Here is a 9,555-nt window from a genome sequence, read left to right as displayed (position 1 = left end):
CATGTGACTTGACATCAGCCATGTGACTTGGCAATTCTTTTCAGAAAATAATCAATTATGTACGTACGCTATGTGACTTAGCGAATTTATGATGTCATGTGACTTGACATCAGCCATGTGATTTGGCAATTCTTTTCAGATAATAATCAATTACGTACGTAAGCTATGTGACTTAGCGAATTTATGATGTCATGTGACTTGACATTAGCCATGTGATTTGGCAATTCTTTTCAGGAAATAATCAATTATGTACGTACGCTATGTGACTTAGCGAATTTATGATGTCATGTGACTTGACATCAGCCATGTGATTTGGCAATTATTTTCAGATAATAATCAATTACGTACGTAAGCTATGTGACTTAGCGAATTTATGATGTCATGTGACTTGACATTAGCCATGTGATTTGGCAATTCTTTTCAGGAAATAATCAATTATGTACGTACGCTATGTGACTTAGCGAATTTATGATGTCATGTGACTTGACATCAGCCATGTGATTTGGCAATTCTTTTCAGATAATAATCAATTACGTACGTAAGCTATGTGACTTAGCGAATTTATGATGTCATGTGACTTGACATTAGCCATGTGATTTGGCAATTCTTTTCAGGAAATAATCAATTATGTACGTACGCTATGTGACTTAGCGAATTTATGATGTCATGTGACTTGACATCAGCCATGTGATTTGGCAATTCTTTTCAGATAATAATCAATTATGTACGTAAGCTATGTGACTTAGCGAATTTATGATGTCATGTGACTTGACATCAGCCATGTGATTTGGCAATTCTTTTCAGATAATAATCAATTATGTACGTAAGCTATGTGACTTAGCGAATTTATGATGTCATGTGACTTGACATCAGCCATGTGATTTGGCAGTTCTTTTCATGTGACACGACCATTTATTTACACTATTAGACACCGGTTATGGGGTTAACCAATTAAAGTTACGTGTTTTGTGTACCATGAGATTTGGCTTCTGTGGTTAAAATTGAGACTATATTATCCGCGAATCTAAAGTAGTTTATCCACTTCTTTAATATTATTGAATTTGATTTTTTTAAACTTTTGTTCGCGAGCCGTAACGGCTGCTCGTCAGAATGGCCGTGTGGGAGAATGCTTCATTTCATATATATAAATATTCCGTTTTTAAAATCACATGATATTAATTTCGAACTACCGCTCCGTATTAACAATTGGCTACCCGTATCATGGTATAAAAAAGGGGCGCGCAACTGTCAACAGATCAGAAGTTGTCCAATAGTGGGCACGGCACGGTGGTGCTCTGAACTGTTTGGTATTTTGCTTGGGTGTTATTGTTACTGTGGTGGCATTAACGCTTATTCGTTTAATTATTTTAACTATAATTTTTATAAATATTGGTTAAATTAGTTGAATCGAAATACCATTGTAGATCTACCTACCGGCGCGCCCACATGGAGTCCTAGTCGAGGTCGACTACAATTGCTGTTTTGTTGACTCGTGTAAATGTCCATTTCTTACCACCCACTTTAAACCAAAATATAGGTGCGGTGAACACTGTTGTTATTAAGTAGAGATGGAATCCTAATATGCAGGTGGCTTGACTTTATCAATACCAAAGCAGTTAAAAATCTATTTATTACATTACTTATATTAAATAAAAAAAGTACTACAATTACTCACATCCGTTATCCTTATTTCCAAGCACGAGGCTTACGAAAACCACCATCAATACAGTTTTCAATATCATTTTCATTGCTTTCTTGATACTCTTAGCCTTTTACCACGGCTAGTATAAGAGTAAATTCAATTACAACGAAGCCGACATTAAATAGCTGTTTAGAAATACGAAGTGTTCAAATTGATTTTTTTCACATTGAAGTGATTGAATATTTTGTTATATTATTAGAAAATAGAACATTTATTTGAAATTAAATAATGGTGATAAATGTGTAATATGAAAATATAGATAATATGTAAAAATCAGTACCGGACTGAGCCCTTCATCAAGGTAGAGCGAAATATCTATTTGTGTCTTTTGGTCTACACTTTTCCGTCACGTAAATTGAATGAATTCCAGTTTTATTTTAAATAACCTTCATCGCTGTCACTGGGATGAGAACGTCAACCAGTTTAGCCACCACGGACTGTCTTGCTGCAGCAACGGTACGCCTAACGGTACAACTCCTGTTCCCTGGAAACAGGGAAAGTCGCTAGTATGGAATGCAACATGCGTGGATCCACTGACTCCAACCCTCATATATCAGTGACTGTGACGCGCACAGGCGGTCCGGCCGAGACGATTAAATCTGCGCAGCAACAAAAATGCTGCTTTAGAGAAACCTACATAGGTATTTTTGTTGATTGCGGGGGAAACACTGGGTCCTTGGGGGCCAGAAGCACAACTCTTTTTCAAAAATGTCGCGTCTGGTTCACGTTTTTGGAGACCTAAGGGCTGGTGCGCATTTTGGCCATAGGTTAAATTTGATGATATGACGCGGTAACGCAGCCAACAGTGTAAGGGTAGGTAAGGTTACCAAAAGGCAGAAATTTGGACCCATTGTTTTAACTTTTATATTATAAAGTACGTTATGAAGTAAAATATATGGAAAATTGGCAAATATTAAGGTTAAGTTTAAAATAATAATGATAACCTTTAAATCAACTCTAATTACAAAGATCAACGCTTATTGAATTTTAATTAAATTAAGTACTAAGCTCTAGTCTAGTCTAGTTTAGTCTCTACTAAGTTTGTAAGGTAATTTTCTTTTGTTAAGCCCATCGGCAACCTTTGGCCTCTTTCGATATTTATGTATAATAGTGTAAGTTAATTAAATTGATCATTTGAATAGATTTTCGGAAAACATTATTATAATAATATTGTGATGATCGCGGTCGAGTAGCGCTATGTATGCGGTTATACTACTGTCAATATCTTATTCGTCGTTCTAGTGACATACCCATGTAAGTAACTTATCTACATAATTTTGTTATATTGTATAACCTAGGAAGGTTATGAATATAGTTTTTACAAAACGAGTAATTATTGAAGTATCCAAGCAATTACAATTTTTCTTAACAATTGCTGAGTAGGCCTGAATACCGACCGAGTGCTCGCAGCCGGCACTGCCCGAATCGGATTATCGCTAACGACGCGCATTCACCGTAGCCGCTGCATTATGCCCACTTGTACACACAGTCCCACACTGATAAACTGCTCCAATCTCGTCCGTTTCATGATAGTTTCAAAAAGATACTTAAAATACCTAAATAATTACCTACCTAAAATGCTGGCACTGTTTTAATGTCACGAAAGAGGACGAATCAAATTCTCTAAATCTCTGTTAATATCTCTTCTACCTATCAACTTGCTCTTGGACTATGTTTTTATACTAACTGAAAGTGTTAGTTTTACATGAATCAAGTTAAATAGTTGTTATATTCGATCAAACTTGAAAGTAGTGTATGAGCTTTTTGCAATTTAAGTTAAAACAAACCCACATATTAGTACTTTTTAATACACAAGGCAAATTTTATATTAATTTAAAATTCTTCTGGTATCAGAATCAGATATTTTAACCGAGTATGGGTCCATGATCAAGCGGTATCTGGCCGGCACGGCAAATCAACCGACACAATTCATATGACTCAAAGTTATTCTGATTTCCTCCACAGCCACCGTAAATGATTTTTTTACAGGAATCTGTAGATTTTTTTACAGGCGTCGTAGTAAAATCCACAAAATAATAAAAAATATTTAGATGATACCGTGTTAATAATTCACCTGTACAAAAAAATTTATACGTATTTCTTTATTTTTACTTAAAACTTAAACTTTTCTTAAAAATATCTAACAAAACTATAACGTGGATGGGTAGATAGATCGAAAGTTTTTTATCGCTACTGAACCATAAATGGATCTAGTGAATGATGGTGTTCGAAAAGTTATACTAAAATATACAACTACAAACTCTACAATTTGGTATCTATAAGATCTTTGGTATCCGTCTTTATATGAGAAATTTTGCTACGCACAGTACATACACTTGCGTTGTCGTAGAGCCATGCTATGCCGCTATCGTTCTCATGAAGAAGCACTTAATGGTAGTGTTAAAAACGAATCATTATTCCAAGTAACGATTTCCTATAGGTAACTACATAACTTTCGAAAGGCTTTTAGATTTATCCAATGGTTTTTTTTTCTTATGTCCTATTGGTGGGCAGAGTTTCTAACTTTTTACCCATACTTATAATAAACATTGTTCAACTGCACTTACCGTGGTATAGAAGCTCGACAAGGACCTGTTTTAAGATTCTCATAGCAATAAAAGGGCCGGCCAAAATAATTCCCCAAAATAAAAAATAAATTATGAAATAAACCTGATAATGGCACTGGTCTTAACTAGCCTACACATATTCAAATTCCAAAACTACTTTGCCAATAAATACGTCGTAATATATTGAAATACATGTCCCAACCCATATTTTAAACTTCATTTGACATTTCAGATAATTCCAAACTCTAAAGTTTATAAACCGTTTTTAAGGGTAATAATTATTAAGAACTTAGAAACGTATGAATATGTAGTAGAATTTAAGTCCTACTAAATGAATACGTTGCGTCCCCTAAGAATTAAGTTAAAAACATCGGATAAGTATGTCTTCCTTGCCACACCCTTCGAACCAGAACACAGAAACGCTTAACTTACTGTTGCTATTAGATAGAGATAGATGGCGACTCCGGAGTCGAACCACGGCGGAATTTATCACATTTGTCCGCCGCTGAATTGTGTTAAAGATTTAGAACCTTATAATATACTAGCTGACCCGGAAAACTGTACCACCTCAAAATCTATTTATCAAATATATTTTATATAAAATATAGCCTATGTCACTCGTGGATAATGTAGCTTTCGAATGAAAAAAGGATTTTTAAAATCTGTCCAGTAGTTTTTAAGCTTGTTCATTACAATCAAACAAACAAACAAAGTTTTCCTCTTTATAATATTAGTGTAGATTGAAGAGTGGCCTAACTTTCTTGATACAAAGAACAGCAAATCACCCTATTTATTGTATACACTACTTATATATTACAACTACTCATATTTACCACTGTTAGCTTCACCTCCAAGCGCAAAACTTAGCAAAACCATTAATATTATAGTTTTCAATATCATTATAATTTTGTTGTTTTGTGTCTTTTACCATTAGAAGTAAATGCATTGACAATGAAACCTACATTAAATAGCTAGTTAGAAGCACGAAGTTTTAAAATTGATTTAGTTCACATTGAATTGATTGAATTAGGTATTTATTTGATAATAATAAAATAATTATAAATATGATTAAATAAACCAGGTGTATTTTTAACAGTCTTGATAGCTATCGTAAGTCCAAAATATGTGAAGTAGGTATAAATCAGCGCGGGCTTTGCATTAAGGTAGAATGAAATATATTTTAGTATTTATACTGCTTCAATAATATAAAAGATTCTTATAAGTATTATTGAAGTAGAAACCGAGCATACAGTCCAGTTGATGGTAAGTGACTAGTGACATCGATGGACATCTGTAATCAACCCTCGATAAGATTAGAATCCTACCTGAGGTTAGCAACAAATATCGAATATTTTTTTCTTTTTTTTTTTGTTGACGAGGGGGAAACTTTCAAAAGATACCCGCCGCCATGGGAGTGACGCCGGGTTATGTGGGATTTTTACCGCACTAAAACCCTCCCGTTGGCCGTCCTCAGCGTTTGGTGGAGAACTCCGGGATCTCCAACGGAACACAACCGGAGTCCTCCTAACGTGATGCCCTTTATCGGTCTCTGCCCTGGGGGGAGCAATTTACACTCCTCTCACATCCCCTGGTGATTACAGCAATATGCGACCACACAAACCGCTGTCCTTAACGGGGTCGCTTGCTGGAAGGTTGGAGCTCCCAATCTTGCCGCCCGCAACCCCGGAAGCCCCTTTTAGTCGCCTCTTACGACAGGCAGGGGATACCATAGCCCTATTCTGATCCCGGTACTACAGGGACACCGCGCCGGGGGGCGCTATCTACGCCCTCGGCGTCTCCTTCTCCACGCGGGATCAGCGCGCTTCCTGGCCCGTTCAGCGTCCTCTTTTGCGAGCATAACGCGGTCGCAGAATGCGACCACGTTGCGTTGCGCTGCAGTTGCGTTGATACCCCTAGGACTAAATTGGAATGCCTCAGATAAATATAATCCTTACCTCACCCTCCAAACTGGAACACCGTAGCGCGTAACACAGCTGTTATGAGGCAGAATTAGAAGAGTGTGGCTGTAATGCTTCAGGTGTCTATACTCGATATCGTACGAAAGCAATGCATTATGCCCACTTTAGGCAAAATCTTTCAAATGTTCCCTAAATGTATGACCGTAAAACTGCCGCCAGTACTTCATTAGTAGTCTCAGTTACCCGAGTGTAATTTACCTAAATAATTTAGTTATATGTTTTTATAACCGAGCCTAGACAGATACCTAAGTAATAATCATCTTTCTAATTAAAACTCAATAGGGAGTAAGAATCCAGAATTGTCTTATTTCATTAATCTGTCATAAAATTTTCTAAACTTGGAATTAATTCACATCTACAAAACTCGATAATGATTACCGTGTACTTATACACAATTACAGCGAGTCCGATAGCAGATGTTTGTCTATCTAATGGCATTTTCAATTTGCATTCAAATCGTGAATTCCTGAACCGGCATTGCTGAGCGGGCCTGAATACCGACCGAGTGCTCGCAGCCGGCACTGCCCGAATCGGATTATCGCTAACGACGCGCATTCAACGTAGCCGCTGCATTCTGCCCACTTGTACACACAGTCCCACACTGATAAACTGCTCCAATCTCGTCCGTTTCATATTAGTTCTCCCAATGCGAGTTAATCCTGTTAGTAGAGCTGAAATTTAAAATCAAAGGTACTCCTATTTTCATAAATGCTAGTGCTTTCTGTTTTGCCTAAAATGCCTATTTATGTAGGCTTAATTAAAATTAATATAAAAAGATGTATTTAATTTTTTAATATTATAAATATTTACAATTGGACCTACATCCAAATTTTTAAATAAACAAACCTTAGTTGCACAAAGTAAAAATTAATAAGGATTTACTAAGTAGGTATATAAAAATTTATGATCGAATGAATGGCAGCAAATCACAATAATAGGGAATTGATCAATTATTTTCAAATCAAATTAAACGTTAGTATTATACTCTTGTCTATGAGCGAAATAACTCATAAAATATTTAAAAAAAAAGCACGAAACTGTCGCGTTAACTGTCCTAGCATTTCGCCCCAACCAGCGGTCTCGACGCTCCCCGTCCATACAATCTTAAACATTGTACGCGAACAAAGCAGTTCTTAGCGACCGGACAGCTTGGAACAAAGGAATCCGAATGTTAAAAATGAGATTGCACACTGCAGTGTTAATTAGGACCAGATGTACCTACGTACATAAACGTCTGTGCTATACCTACACTTTTATGTCGTCTCGCTGGTCGCAAGCGGCGCCGATTAATAATTACTTAATCTCCGCGGCTAAGCAAATTACTGTTTCGATTTACCACATTGCAGACGCTTTTTAATCCGAATTTCTGGAACGAATATTTAATCGGTTTAACTTTAGTAACTACTAGTAATTTAAATGAAGAAAAAATATAAGGACTTATAGCGGACATTCATGTAAATGATGCAAATTAAAGTAAAGATTGTAGCAAAAAAATAGCTCCTCCTCCTATTTTACTATTGAAGTTTAGGAAAACCATTACTATGGTTAAGTAGGCATAATCAATATGCAATTTAACCCTTATACACATTTAATGCAGAGACTGATCAAAAGGTTTGGAAGCCGGACAAAATTAAGAGCGTTTAAACGAACTAGGTTATTGATACTTAAATAATAATTTAATAATTGTCGAAGTATTCTGCCAAATGTATTGTTTTTTTCACGATCTTTCGCATTAATGTAAGAAGTATACATACCCACGCTTTGACGCTGTTTAGAACAAAGCAAACAATCAAGTAGTAAAGGAATCCGACGGAATTTTTGTCCAGACTAAGAACTGGTATGCATCATTTTACAAAGTGCAAACTCGACATGCAATATAAAACGAACGAAGGGATAGAATAAAAGGGGATTTCGCGTTCGTAAAAATTCAATGATTTTGAAAGCTCTGCAAAGACGTCTAACGGCGCCGATTTCATTTAAATCGCCATTGGATTGGAACAATGGTATTGTCACTATCCGAGAATCAATCACATTTTAGGGATTGTTTCCAGTGAGAAGTGCTCGGATATTGCAATATATTGCTTATAGGTACCGATAGTAGTGATAAGAAATATTTGACTCTATATTTCAAACACTAAATGTTGTAATGCATGTATTTATATATTTGAAATCAATTGTCGCGTTAAATCATGCGCGACTTGTCACATCAAACTCCTTATCGATTCAATTTAATGTGGAGCCTTACAAAATCTTCGTACATTATAAATGCGCTAAACATATTTTTTTACATATATTATGTAAATGTCTAACGCAAATAGTACACAGAAATATTTGTATGGTTCTGGTACTGATTTACAAAAATAAATATTAATAAAAAAATATCGATTTCCTACCAGACAAGACATGCTTAATATTCCTTTTGGTAACACTATTTAGTTGGTGTGTCGCTAATCTAGGTTATGAATATAAAGTAATCCTATTGTTACATTTGACTTACCTACATCCACCGCTTAACCACTTTTGAGCATCTCTGGTGGAAAAACACCATAGTATCAATACTACTAACTTACATTCAAAAATTGTTTCAACACTTAATAGTAAGGAATGATTTGGGAACTCTATTATATAAAGGGACACTTTTGATACTATCAGAAGACGATCTAGAAAAGATAGTTACTAAGCCCTAAGCGTGCAGTACTTACTAGTTACCTATAGGTGACAGGTATCTACAAAATGTTGGAGTACTGTAAAAAGGTACTTAAAATTACCTTTTGTGTCGATTACAGTGCCAGCATAATAAAGTACTATGGTGCCCGTGTACACGTATCAAAACGCTGGATACGGTCTTACATCATGAGTTCATGATTAGGGGTAAGTGGGGGGAAACACGAACGTAATCCCGAACGCAACCGTTCTAAAACGTTACAAAAAGATACGTATTTTGTTCATCACCATCGGGAAGTCCAAGCCGCATGTGTGCTACGTGTTTACGTGTATACGTGTTCACCCGACATCTGCTAGACGCGTATAGACGAAAACACGAGTACTAAGGTTTTGTTTTTTGCTCTTAATATTACATTTTATAAGATAATTAATGAATTATAAGTACATTTTGGTTAGTGGAATAGATTATGAAGCAATCAAAGATACTTTGTATCATACTTTGTTTTGAAGATGGTATAACCCTATGTGGTTCGACTCCGGTGGCACCACCGCCACACCTATTTTTGCCTAATAACAGCAGTGTTAAGCGCTGCTGTGTTCCGTTTTGAAAGGTTGTAGTAAGGGAGACATACTTTTCCGAGGC

The sequence above is a fragment of the Epargyreus clarus genome, unplaced genomic scaffold (genome assembly GCF_041222505.1).
Source record: "Epargyreus clarus isolate Ecla_fem2 unplaced genomic scaffold, WU_Ecla_fem_2.2 ptg000008l, whole genome shotgun sequence".
Classification (NCBI taxonomy): domain Eukaryota; kingdom Metazoa; phylum Arthropoda; class Insecta; order Lepidoptera; family Hesperiidae; genus Epargyreus; species Epargyreus clarus.
The sequence above is the reverse complement of the archived record's forward strand: the minus strand, read 5'-3'. Positions refer to the sequence as shown.